The sequence below is a fragment of the Trichechus manatus genome, unplaced genomic scaffold (genome assembly GCF_000243295.1).
Source record: "Trichechus manatus latirostris isolate Lorelei unplaced genomic scaffold, TriManLat1.0 scaffold00001, whole genome shotgun sequence".
Classification (NCBI taxonomy): Eukaryota; Metazoa; Chordata; class Mammalia; order Sirenia; family Trichechidae; genus Trichechus; species Trichechus manatus.
In genome coordinates, this window is record NW_004443937.1 from 24,921,938 (window position 1) to 24,933,577 (window position 11,640).

General features: G+C 45.2%; 1 protein-coding gene across 1 annotated transcript in view; it reads right to left on the reverse strand.

Annotated features, from left to right (window-relative positions):
- The window catches only part of FYCO1 (FYVE and coiled-coil domain autophagy adaptor 1), an 87,808-nt gene extending 80,808 nt beyond the window's left edge, over window positions 1-7,000 (reverse strand). Inside the window, exon 1 of the mRNA XM_023726315.1 lies at window positions 6,920-7,000. The gene's annotated coding sequence lies outside the window, so the exon portion shown is untranslated. The remainder of the gene's footprint in view (window positions 1-6,919) is intronic.
- Between the last annotated feature and the right edge of the window lie 4,640 nt (window positions 7,001-11,640).

Here is an 11,640-nt window from a genome sequence, read left to right on the forward strand (position 1 = left end):
CTAAAGGTATTTCAGAGCATAGAAAAGGATGGAATACTCCCAAACTCATTCTATGAAGCCAGCATAACCCTGATACCAAGACCAGGTAAAGATACCACAAAAAGAGAAAATTACAGACCAATATCCCTCATGAACATTGACACAAAAATCCTCAACAAAACTCTAGCCAATAGAATTCAGCAACATATCAAAAATATAATTGACTATGATTAAGTGGAATTTATACCAGGTATGCAGGGATGGTTCAACATTAGAAAAACAATCAATGTAATCCATCACATTAATATAACAAAAGACAAGAACCACACGATTTTATCAATTGATGCAGAAAAGACATTTGACAAAGTCCAACACCCATTCATGATAAAAACTCTCAACAAAATAGGAATTGAAGGGAAATTCCTCAACATAATTAAGAGCATTTATACAAAGCCAACAGCCAACATCATCCTAAATGTAGAGAGTTTGAAAGCATTCCCCTTGAGAACGGGAACCAGACAAGGATGCCCTTTATCACCACTCTTATTCAACACTGTGCTGGAGGTCCTAGCCTCACACTACCTAATTTTAGAACCTATTATACCGCCAAGGAAGTCAAAACAGCCTGGTACTGGTACAACAACAGATATATAGACCAATGGAACAGAATTGAGAATCCAGACATAAATTCAATCACCTACGAGCAGCTGACATTTGACAAAGGCCCGAAGTCCATTAACTGGGGGAAAAGACAGTCTCTTTAACAAATGGTGCTGGCATAACTGGATATCCACCTGCAAAAACTGAAACAAGATCCATACCTCACACCATGCACAAAAATTAACTCAAAATGGATAAAAGACCTAAATATAAAATCGAAAATGATAAAGATCATGGATGAAAAAATAGGGACAACACTAGGAGCCCTAATACATGGCATAAACAGAATACGAACCACAAATAACGATGCACAAACACCAGAAGAGAAACTAGATAACTGGGAGCTCCTAAAATTCAAACACTTATGCTCATCAAAGACGTCACCAAAAGAGTAAAAAGACAACCTACAGACTGGGAAAAAAATTTTTGGCTACAACAAATCCAATCAGCGTCTAATCTCTAAAATCTACAAGATACTGCAAAACCTCAACAACAAAAAGACAAATAACTCAATTAAAAAATGGGCAAAGGATAAGAACAGACATTTCGCCAAAGAAAACATTCAGGTGGCTAACAGACACATGAGGAAATGCTCACGATCATTAACCATTACAGAAATGCAAATCAAAACTGCAATGAGATACCATCTCACCCCAACAAGGCTAGCATTAATCCAAAACACACAAAATAATAAATGTTGGAGAGGTTGTGGAGAGACTGGAATACTTACACACTGTTGGTGGGAATGTAACATGGTACAACCATTTTGGAAATCGATCTGGCAATTCCTTAAAAAGCTAGAAATAGAAGTACCATTCGATCCAGCAATCCCGCTCCTTGGAATATACCCTAGAGAAACAAGAGCCGTCACACGAATAGATACATGCACACCCATGTTCATTGCAGCACTGTTCACAACAGCAAAAAGATGGAAACAACCTAGGTGCGCATCAGCGGACGAATGGATAAACAAATTATGGTATATTCACACAATGGAATACTACGCGATGATAAAGAACAACGATGAATCTGTGAAACATCTCATAACATGGAGGAATCTGGAAGGCCATTATGCTGAGTAAACACAGTCAGTCACAAAAGGACAAATATTGTATAAGACCACTATTATAAGAACTCAAGAAAAGGTTTAAACACAGAAGAAAACATTTTTTGATGGTTACAAGGGTGCGGTGGGAGAGATAGGGTTATTAACTAACTAGATAGCAGACAAGAATTATCTTAGGTGAAGGGAAGGAGAGCACACACTACAGGGGAAGCCAGCACAACTGGACTAAACCAAAGCTAAGAAGTTTTCTGAACATGACCAAACACTTTGAGGGACAAAGCAGCAGGGGCAGGGGTCTGGGGACTATGCTTTCAGGGGACATCTAGGTCAACTGGCCTCACAAAGTTTATTAAGAAAATGTTCTGCATCCCACTTTGGTGAGTGGCGTCTGGGTCTTAAAAGTTAGCAGGTGGCCATCTAAAATGCATCAATTGGTCCCAACGTACCTGGAGTAAAGGAGAATGAAGAACACCAAAGTCACAAGGAAAGTATTAGCCCAAGAGACAGAAAGGGCCACATAAACCAGAGCCTGCATCAGCCTGAGACCAGAAGAACTAGATAGTGCCCGGCTACCACCAATGACCGCCCTGACAGGGAACACAACAGAGAGTCCCTGATAGAGCAGGACAAAAGTCGGTGCAGAATTCAAATTTTAGTAAAAAGCCCAGACTTAATGGTCTGAGACTGGAGGAACCCCAGAGAGCATCGCCCCCGGACTCTCTGTCAACCCAGAACTAAAACCATTCCTGAGGCCAACTCTTCAGACAAAGATCAGACTGGACTATGGGAAATAAAATGATACTCGTGAAGAGTGTGCTTCTTAGCTCAAGTAGATAAATGAGACTAAACGGGCAGCTCCTGTCCGGAGGTGAGATGAGAAGGCAGAGAGGGTCGGAAGCTCTTTGAATGGACACGGGAAATCAGGGGTGGAAAGGAGGAGTGTGCTGTCACAGTACAGGGAGAGCAATTAGGGTCACGTAACAATGTATGTATAAATTTTTGCACGAGAGACTAACTTGAATTGTAAACTTTCACTTAAAGTACAATAAAAAAAAAAAAGGATTATAGCCATTGAGGGGCCCTGGTGGCTCAGTGGTTAAGAACTTGGCCACTAACCAAAAGGTAAGCAGTTCTAATCCACCAGCAGCTCCTTGGAAACCCTATGGGGCAGTCCTACTCTCCATCTTATAGGGTTGCTATTTCTCGGAATAGACTCAACGGCAATAGGTTTTTACAGCCATGGAAAATCCTATGGAGGGTAGGGTTGCCATGAGTTGGAATCAACTGGACAGCAAAGAGTTTTTGTTTTTTTTCATGCAAAGAATAATGACATGAAGATCTTGCCATGACTGGATGCTACTCAGGGTATGTTAAGCTCACCAAACTATTTTCAGGCAATTTTAGCAAGTTTATCCACCTGGGGAAGTCATTTGACCTCTTCCTACCTTGTTTTTTTTTCCAGGTGCAATGTGGGGAAGTAACCCTTTACCTTCTTTCACATAGGGTGATTAAGGATTATTGCCATTGCAGGAGGCAGGAAAGAAGAAGGGCAGACATTGGCAAAGGCTAACTGACTGGGGCTTCTATGTATCCCCTCCCTGCTCCTGCAGATGCCCTGGAAAAAGCACCTGGGGCTACAGGTTCCACCTCAGGAAATTCCTTCCAGCTCCATCTTAAACCACTGCCTCTGGTCCAGCTAGCTGTCCAGCCGCATCCTGGACCTCTTACAAACTGCCTAGCCCACATAGCCTAAAGGCTTGCTTGGAATGGCTTTCTGACCCAAGTTTTTCCCCTGGATGCCAAGGGTTCCCCTGACTCAGTTTCTTTCCCCAGGCTGAAGGTGCAGTACCCCAGGCACCTGTGGCAGCTGACCAGCCCAGCCCTCAGGCCCCAGAACCAGTCACTGAGCCACACTGCTATAACCAAACCACAGCTTCTCATTAAGCCAGTTCTCAGAATCACAGTATGTACACATCCTCATCCCTGCAAATGGGATCTGGCCCAATCAGAAACAGGCCCCTGGTGTCTTTCAAAGGCCACAGAAATCCACACATGTGGAAAGGACCACCGCTGTTAGTTGCTGTGGAGTCAATTCCCGTTCATGGTGACCCCATGTGTGCAGAGTAGAACCACTCCAGGGAGTTTTCAAGGTTGTGACCTTTTGGAGGCAGATCACCAGGCTTGTCCTCCAAGGTGGCTCTGGGTAGATTCAAACCGCCAACGTTTTGGGTAATAGTCAAGTGCTTAACCACTTGTGCCACCCAATGACTCTGGAAGGAACACAGGTAGTCACTAACATCAGGCTTACTGGCTCCAACATGAGAGAAGAGAGAAAAAAAAAAAAATGCATCCTGCCTGTCTTAGTTGTCTAGGGCTGCTATAACAGAAAAAACTTGCATTATAACCACAGGCATAAAAAAGAAAAAAAAACCAAACCCATTGCCATCGAGTTGATTCCAACTCACAGAGACACTATAGGACACAGTAGAACTGCCCCATAGGGTTCCCAAGGGGCGGCTGGTGATTTGAACTGCCAACCTTTTGGTCAGCAGCTATAGCTCTTAACCACTGTGCCACGAGGGCTCCACAGAAGTTAAGATTTACAACACATATTTATGGGGGACATAATTCAATCCATAACACTGCCCAACTGAGCTTGGCTTCTGCCACCCTCTTCTTCTCAAAGCCGCGGGGCCCATGTGCTCAGGGTGGAAGCTCTTATAGGGACAGTACAGATCCATAAGCTATTGTTAATGATGCACCAAAAAATAGCAAGAAGGTAGACACAGATCCATGGGAACATTCCAATTCCCACCCTACCGATTCGTTTAGTTGTTCAAATAGAGGCTCTTACACCAATAAAGAGTTTCTGGTTTTTTTGTTTAACTGGCATTGAGATAAGAGCCCTGGTGGTGCAGTGGTTAAAGCACTCATCTGCTAACTAAAGGCCAGCGGTTTGAACCTACCAGCTGCTCCAAGGCAGAAAGATGTGGCAATCCACCTCCGTAAAGATTAAAAGCCTTGGAAACCCTAGAGGGCAGTTCTACTCTGTCCTACAGCGTCCCCATGAGTGGGAATCAACTGGAGGGCAGTGGATATGAGTTTTTGGCATTGAGATCACAAAGAAAGAAAGAATACTGTGTATCTTTTGAGCAAGACAGTGACATACCAGCCACTAGGTGAGCAGATATGGAATTGGCCATAATTGCCCCATCTCTGCTGACAGGCAGCCTCCGACTAGCTACAAAACACCAATTAAGGACCCCCAGCTACTTCCTGGAGCTGCTCACAGTGAATGTGGCCCCAAACTCTGAATTCCCACCATTGGCTTCCACCATGAGACCACAGCTACATAACACGCTTCCTCTGCCTCATGTATTAAAGACATTCTGGCCTTGAGTCACCAAAGTTGTCTTTGGACTCTCCAACAACACATATTACCCACGATCCAAGACTCTCCCCTCAACGGAAAGGAGGAGGGGAGGACTGCCATTTATTGAGCACTTACTCTGTGTTCGGGAAGCAGCAGCCCATGGCCTCGGTGACCAACACAGGTCAAGCCACTAGCTGCTCTGATCTGGCTCTAAAATGGGTGGTTCCTCTCATCACAAACATCTGTAGAGGCCATCTCACCCAAACAGGGCCAGTCTAAAAACTTGGTGCCTGAACCCATGCTGGTGTCCCAAACCCAGCAAAGATCATCCAAGCAGCAGCTAGAGGATCCTCCACTGAGGCTGTTATCAACCTCTGAAGCAACTGTAAAAAGAAATGAACTAAAACATCAATCGTAGAATCTAAGAGGTGGGTACCTGGGTGTTCACTACACAATTCTTTTAATGATTCTGTATGTTTGACTATTTTCCTAACAAAATAATGAAAAACAATCTAAAAATTAAAGGAAGTGCTTCACAAAGATGAACACTTTTAGCAGAAGCAGAAAAACCCTGTTTCCAAAAGCAAGGGGCTTTTCAGACCCTTTTAAACCGAAGGAGGCTGCCTCCCATCACTGCAACAATGAACTCTGGTTTCCAGACTGATAGCAACAACAGGCCCACAACTAGTACTTTTCAAACAGCGGCTGTTACAGAAAGGAATCTAATGGAGTGCACTCAACATGAGCCCACTTCAGAAGGTGGGAGCCACTGAAAGCAGAAAACCTCAGCGTGACAGCTCTTCCCCCTTACCCCCAGGCCTAACTCGCCACCCCAGCCACATTAGGCAGATGGCAGAGGAGTTAAGCTTGCTGCAGAGGCAACCACAAACCAGAGAGTGGCAGGCCGGGAGGCTACTGGGCAGATTAAGGCCTGATCCTCTGCCCCTAAAGGCCCCTGACCCATTTCTCGGTGAAGAGGAAACGGCTGTGGTAAGCGAGGGGCAGAGGCTGTGGCCAACACTAGCAGTTTCAACAAGTGCTCTATTTTTTTTTTTTTTTTTCCTGGAAGGGCAGTCAATGAAAATGATGAAGATCGACAAGGGGTATAAGAGGATACAGAGCGTTAACAGGGAGCCATGTGGTAACGAGTCAATCAAACGTGTTTTTCTTAGCCTCGGTTTCGAATAGTACGGACTCTTGCCCAAGTCCACTGCAGCTACACCAGAGACAATTCACAGGCCACCCAACAGATGTTTCAGTTAAGATCACCTGGGGGCTTTCTCGAGACCCTGCACTTGGTAAGAGGGGCAGAAGGAAAAGGGAATCAGTTTTGGCAGAGATGGCGCGGGACAAACAAGACGACCCTCCTAGGATAAAGGGAGGCACCAGGCACCAGCGGAGTCCCGCAAAGTGAAGGTCTGGACAGTCCCGGCCCAGCTGAGCCAAAACCTACGTTTACGAGGTCAGCAGCTGCTTGGACAATGTAAACAGGAACTCAGGGGGCTGCCCTCCTGTCCTAAAGGATCTCGGGCTTGTTCTGAGACCACACATGGTGGGCTCGTTTGTGGCTTCTCGGCCGTCGGGGTCGTGGAACTAGTGTTTGGAGTCTGTTTTTCTAACTGACAACCAGAGACAGCCTGGGGTCCCCGACCAGTCCCAGGGCGCGGAGCTTCATTGGCCCGAGGTGCTTCCCAGGCCGGCTGGGGAGGGGCGGGGGCCCAGGATGGGCAAAGGCGGCAAGGGCAACAGGTGACAGCCGCGCCCGGCGGGAGGCTCCCCGATCCGGCGCCGAGCTCAGCCCTGGCGCCCCCAGAGCCCGGCCGGCCCCCTGCGGCACTTACGCGCTCGTGGGTCCACGGCCGGGCAGAACCGAAACTTTCTGTGGCCCAGCGGAACACAACCGGAGCGCAGCACGAGCGGCCATGATGCGCACACTGGGGCGCGGGTGGGCGTGGACTACCACTCCCGGCATGCTCAGCAGGGCCGAAGCCTACAACTCCCATCGGACCCCACGGGCAGGCGGCCTCGGACTACGACTCCCGGCATGCTCCATAAAGCCTAGGTTTACGACGCCCGCCCCCTTCAGGGCGCCGGCGCTTGGTTAACCCTTGCAATCGCGGGGGACGTATGTGCCCACAAATCGTCATCCGGGGTCTTCAGAGCAGCGCTGCACATGTGTGTCTATTAAGCCCTCGAAATTTGGCTACTTCGAGTTGAGTTGTGCATGTGCTGTGCGTGTAAAATCGCCCTAGATTTCAGAGTATGAATAAAGAATGTAAAATATTTCGTTAATTGTTTTACATTGATTACATGTTGAAATGATAATATTTTTGATATATTGGGCTAAAAATATGATTATATGTTGCCGGGCCTAACGTGTCATCTTTTGAATCCCCCTCATTTCTTAACACAGGGCCCTACGTAAAATCAGTGCTCAAAAAAAAAAAAAAAAGTGTAATGACCGAACTACTTCTGCCTGGTCTCAGCCTAATTTCTGTTTATAAATTGTGCATTGGAAGCACTCTGAAGCTGGACTCAACAGAATAAAATATATTCAATTAATGATGTCTACCAGGGAGAAAATATAGAAGAGCCACAGTGCATGGAGTAGTACACTTCAGCCTGTGACCAGACGTCATTCCTCAGCTTTGTCCCTGCCATCCCCTTCCACTCTGCCCTAATTCTCACCATTTAAGCTGGAAACACCTCTCTGCCTCACAGGACTTGGCTAGTGGTTTACAGTCAGGAGCCATGGTCCCAACGTTACAGGTAGAGATGGAGGGGACTGGGCTGAGGAGAGGAAATAGATTTCTTAGTTAATTTTAGACTCTGGCGTCTCATTAAAAACCCGAAACCAAACCCCTTGCCGTCAACTTCATTTTGACTCATAGCGACCCTATAGGACAGAGTAGAACTGCCCCATAGGGTTTCCAAGGAGCGGCTGGTGGATTCCAACTGCAGACCTTTTGGTTAGCAGCAGAGCTCTTAACGACTGTGCCCCCCGGGCTCCTCTGGGATCTCATCGGTCATCTTTTATAAACTAGACATAGATAAGACAATGAGTCAGATGATGAAGTGATTAGTTTGGGTGGAGTTGGCCGGTAAAGGGAGGTGCTTTCCGTTCTCCCTGTTACCATAAAGGAAACCTGTGGAAGAAACAAAGAGGAGGAGAAGGGGAAGGAGATGGAAAAGATTGGGGGGGTTAGGGGGGCGGCAAAGACAAAAGTCATTAATCTAGTGGCCTAAGAAAAATCATTGATCCAACCACAGTCTGAACAATTTTATATTAGGGATTAGGAATGGGGGAGATTTTAATGTCAATTCAACACACTTGTTTGAAATTTAGACCGAAAAGAAGTTTCGTGAAAAGGAAGAGACAAACGTACTATTTACTGAGGACCTACAGTATGCCAAGGTCTCTGGATGGTGCAAATGGTTAAGCATTTAACTGTTAACCTAAAGGTTGGTGGTTTGAACCCACCCAGCTGCACTGTGGAAGCAAGTCATGGCCATCTGTTTCCATGAAGATTACAGCCAAGAAAAGCCTATGGAGCAGTTCTACTCTGTAACACATGGAGTCGCCTTGAGTTGGAATCAGTTGGAATTGACTGGACAGCAATAGTTTTTTTTTTCGGTTTTGACAATATGCCAAACCCTAACAACAAAAAAAAAGAAAACCCATACATTATTATATTTAAAACACCCAGCACCTCTATGATGTGGGTAGCATTAATTATTCCCATTTTATAGATGAGGAGGCTGAGGCTGAGAGAATTGTCCAAGTTCACCCAGTCAGTAAACTGTGGAGGCTAAGGTAGGGCTGGGGGCTCCTTTGAAGTCCTCTGTCCACCCACCACACCGCCTCTTAGACACAGGGTAGTAGGTTAAAAAAAAAATCACTAATATTCTGTCACTTTAACTTGGATTTCCTTTGTAGACAAAGCTGACTGTCTCAAATTATAATCTTTTAAACAAACTCAGCATATTCTGTGTTCTGATGTGAGTACAGATTAGGTAAAGAGACCAGATTCAAAATCGCCAAAAACCAGCATCTCTTCCTTCCAGCCTTTACAAACATCAGAAGAGACTACTCCTCGCCCAACACCTCCCTGAGGCAAGAGGCTCTTGGAAGAATTTCTCCCATTCTTTAAGCACTTTGTCTGTGCAGGGCCCCATTTCACACACGTTTTAGTTTCACCCTCTCATCAGCCTCATGACACATAATTACCCCCATTAAACAGAAGAGCAAACTGAGATTTCGCGAGGTTAAATAACTTCTGCAAGGTCAAAAACTATTAGTGGTGGAGACAGATTTTGAACCTCGGTCTATCTGACTACAGAGTTCAAGCCGTTAACTACTGTGCAGCTCCTTATAAGTGAGGCAGCCATGTTTTCTGCCAGGAAGCCCCCATCTGGTCCCTGCTAATCAGACCTGGGGTGAATATCAGATGTGCAGGTGGTATGGCAGCTTGCTTGCCACATGATTGAGTGCATAGTTGTGAATAAACCAAATACAGCTTTTCCATTGCCAAACAGAATTTGATTTTTTTTTTTTTAGTCTATAGCAGAGAGTTAGCACTAAAAGACCCATTTATGTGGTTTTTCCAAAATAAAAGAATATTTTGCACAAAGGTGAATTTGAGCCCTCATCCCTTACGAGATAAATGAACTGCTCATGACTGTGAAATGATAAATCTCCAACTACAACTCCTTCCTAGGCTTCTGCTAGGGGCTCAGTTTTAAACATTAAAAGGTTCCCAACATGCTTGGCTGCTAACCAAAAGGTTGGCAGTTCGAGTCCACCCAGAGGTGCCTTAGAAGAAATACTTGGCAATCTACTTCTGAAAAATCAGCCATCGTAAACCCTCCGGAGAACAGTTCTACTCTGACACACATGGGGTCACCACGAGTCAGAGTTGACTCAATGGCAACTAGTTTTTGTAAAAGACCTGTGGTATAAAAGGCCTGTGATATTATCTTTTTTGTTTTTGTTTAACCCTGTATTTTTAAAACTTATTTGGCCCACAGAGCCCTATGTTTTTCATGAAACATCCATTAATACCCAGGGAAATGTCTTTTGGAAAGCGTGGCCATATAATTTATTGCCAAATCAAAACACCGTTGAGAGGGAAGGGAGACATGATTGATATCCACACTGGGACAACAGGGCTCTCCTGGGTGAACAGGAAGCATGGTTACCCTACAGTTTGCCACTAATTAACTGGCCCAGCTCCTAGCCAACGTAGCAGCTTCAAGACCACTGTGCTCCCACTCAGCTCTGCTTCTCTGCCAGCCTAGGTCTTAGCCAGTACCTCTCAGGTACAGCTTTTTCAGCTAACCAGCCCAGCTCTTAGCTGGCAGCGCTCTCAGCTGCAGCATTTTTTTTTTTTTTTTTTAGGCCTGGGCGTGGCCTCCATGTCCCAAAAAATCTAATCAAACTCTCTTGTATTACAGATGAAGAAATTATGGCCTAGACATGTTAATAAGTTTATAAAAGAAGGCACAGTGTGGTGATCTGCAGACTTAGGCTTGACTCCTGACTGTGTGACTTAAGGTAATTTTCTGACCCTCTGTGCTTCACCTTCTTCATCTACAAAAAGGAGGTAATAATAGTGATTTCAAATGGCTTTGTGAGCTAAGACAAGTCAAACACTATCAAAGTACCTGATAAAAATTTGTTGTTAGTTGCCGTTGAATCAGCCCCTGACGCATGGTGGCCTCAAGCACAATGAGGTCGAACCATTATGACCCATTGGGGTTTCACTGGCAGATTTTCAAAAGTAGATTGCTCGGCCTTTCTTTTTAGTCTGTCTTAGTCTGTCAGCTCTGCTAAAACATGTTCATCCTCATAGCAACATTCAAGTCTCCACTGACAGACAAGTGGTAGCTGTGATGAGGGTCATAGTCCAGGAGTCAAACATAGGTCCCCTACGTGGAAGTCGAGTTGTTCTTGTGAGGTGCCATTGAGTCAATTCCAACTTACAGTTACCCCATGTACAACAGAACAAAACACTGCCCAGTCTTGTGTCATCCTCACAATCATTGCTATGCTTCCGCCCATCGTTGTGGCCACTGTGTCAATCCATCTTGTTGAGGGTCTTCCTCTTTCGCTGACCCTCTACTTTACCAAGCATCATGTCTTACACCAGCGACTGGTCACTCCTGATATGTCCAAAGTACATGAGGCAAAGTCTTGCTATCCTTGCTTCTAAGGAGTATTCTGGCTGTACTTCATCCAAGAAAGATTTGTTCATTCTTCTGGAAGTCCATGGTATATTCAACATTTTTTGCCAACATCATAATTCAAAGGCAGCAATTCTTCTTCAGTCTTCCTTACTCATTGTCCAGCTTTTTGCATGTATATGAGGTGATTGAAAATACCATGGCTTGGGTCAGGTGCACCTTAGTCCTCAAAGTGACATCTTTGCTTTTTAATACTTTAAAGAGGTCTTTTGCAGTGGACTTACCCAATGCAGTATGTCATTTGATTTCTTGACTGCTGCTTCCATGGGTGTTGGTTGTGGATCCAAGTAAAATGAAATCCTTGACAGCTTCCCAATAT